This window comes from Rhagoletis pomonella, unplaced genomic scaffold (genome assembly GCF_013731165.1).
Source record: "Rhagoletis pomonella isolate Grant_MI unplaced genomic scaffold, Rhpom_1.0 Rhpom_scaffold_00006, whole genome shotgun sequence".
Lineage (NCBI taxonomy): Eukaryota > Metazoa > Arthropoda > Insecta > Diptera > Tephritidae > Rhagoletis > Rhagoletis pomonella.
This window is the reverse complement of record NW_023458560.1, coordinates 3,918,667-3,921,198: the sequence shown is the minus strand read 5'-3', so window position 1 is coordinate 3,921,198 and position 2,532 is coordinate 3,918,667.

Below are 2,532 nucleotides of genomic sequence, written 5' to 3'. Positions count from 1 at the left end.
GCGCGCAAAATTTAAGCTAATATCTTACGATGAATCGCGAAGCTGTGATCGCAGAAAGAGATTCGTTATTGCAGTTAAAGAATTGGTGCAGTTCCATGAGCATCAACGCGAGCGGTGCAAAGGCTGGCCTAGCGAGCTGTCCGCCGAAGCTCGAGGATTATGCCCAGGCATCGACAAAGCGGGTGAACAACGGCATGATGCAAAGTCTACCGAACAAGGAATTCTAAGCGAAGGCGATGTTAAAGATAACGGCGAGAGCAACATAGAGGACAACGGTGATGACGATATTAACGGGAACAACGACGACGGTGAGAACAACGGCAGTCTTGAGGAGCAAAAGTGTACAACGGTGCGGTAATGCAATGGTGATCAATGACGACGACGCGGTATATGTACAGAGTGGCGTAGCGTATGTGCGTAACGGTGCCTTCGGAAGTCGTCCGGTTAGAAACGCCGAAGAAAATAGCGGCACAAGTAATATTACGTTCAAATTGGCCCCATTTAACTGGTTAAATGAAAAAGAGCTTTTTGTAAAACACAATCGTCCACATTGAACATTTGGAGTTAACTTTGACGGTTGTTTCATTTCAAATTAAAAAAGAAAAAAATATTCAAAATTATGTTTTTGTGTTTCAATTTGCTTTGTGCGAATGTCTGCTTCATGATATTAACGCATACGGATTACTTAGAGCCTTTAAAATATTAAGTTCATATGCACTATTTATCTCTGCGTACGATGAGACCTGATGGGAAATAACTAATTACCGCCTTGATTTCTTTTTTGGCGGGCAGACATGCATACAATTTTAATATTTCTTGATAGTTTTTAATTTTTAATATTTTTTCGAATATAAATTTTTTGAACGTTGGCGTGTCAAATGAAAGCTTTTGGCTCTTTCTGATTGGCTGAAGCAGAAAGCTTTCTGATACAACTCTGCGCTGAACTGGTTTTCAAACGAGTTAAATGATTTAACTGGTGCAAATTTCCAACAACAATTGCATGCGATTTAACTTGTTTATAAACACGTTCTGTTCATTTAACTGGTTCAAGCCCATTTAACAAGTTTAACTCGTCAATTCGGACGTAATATAACCGTACAGCAGGCGAGTTAACCGCGATTCGTGACAACGACGACGCGGAAGTAGCGGCCCCAAAAATTTAACTGCTCGAAAAGGAGATACAGTTGCTTAAACTTCAGAAGGCACAGTGGGAGCAGAACCAGGCAATGGCGAGCAAGACCAAAGTAGATGACAGGTTCGTTTTTGAGACGCTGAAAGAAGTTATACTAACCTACGTTGGTGGCGATGGTTTTGGTGCGTGGTATAGCCAAGTGATGCATTATCGCGAAATTTTCAAAGCAAACAACGCCATGCTGTGTGTAGCTGTACACTTGAACTTGAAGGGCGCCGCTTTAGTATGGTACAACGCAAAGTCGACGTTTCACAAAAGCGCAGACGAGCTGCTACGTGAGATGAAAACCGTGTTCACGTCCAACGAACGAAAACTCGAACGTCGGCGTAAATTCGAAAAACGGGCATGGGGGCCTGAAAAAAGCTTCATCAGCTATAACAACGATAAGTGCACATTGAGCAGCGACTTGAACCTTAGCGACGAAGAGTTTGCCGACTACCTTGAATGTGCTCCAAGAAGACTTTCGTACAAAGAAAAGTTAGAGTTGCAGAAAGTAATCGATGAATACTTAGAAAAAGGTTACATACGCCCTAGTGAGTCAGAGTTTGTGTCACCCATATTGTTAGTTAAAATGAAAACGGGTGAACTTAGTTTGTGCGTCGACTACGGGGAATTAAACAAAGTTACGGCAAAGAATAGTTATCCAATGCCACTTACAGACTAGAGTTGGGACTTTTAGTTCATTTCGCTGATCGATCAACCTAGTTCAAATCGCTTAAGTGAACTAGTTCGTTTAGTTCATTCTCGTTCATTTTAGTTTTCAAAATGTCTAAATTTCTTTAATGAAATGATTGCAAAACGCGCCAAATACACAACATAAGTCAACATAAAATACAAAATGCTGCAAATAAGAATTCTTTGAACTTTTTTGCAACCATTTATATTTGTGCACAGTTGTGTTGTATTTGGTGTATTAGCTTTTAATAGCTCTTCCGTATTGATTTTTAACTCAATGAAATATTTCGTAGGTATATCGTGTAAAAATTGTTGTAATACATTTTTTTTTGTTATGCCAATAAACAATTGACTCTTGACATCGAGGGCGCATTTAATAACATTGAGGTTGACACCATCATAGACTCTTTGATAGATATTGGTGTTGACGACAGTGTTTGTAGATGAATACGATCGATGCTAGTCAATAGAATCATTCAGGCAACAAATGGGGCTAGCTCTATTATACATCATGTGAACAGGGGCACTCCACAGGGCGGAGTGCTCTCACCACTGCTATGGGTGATAGCCCTGAACGGTATATTGCTAGAACTCAATAGAGGGGGAGTCAAAGTTGTGGCGTATGCGGATGATGTTGTAACAGCAGCCACAGGTCCATTCCTCTC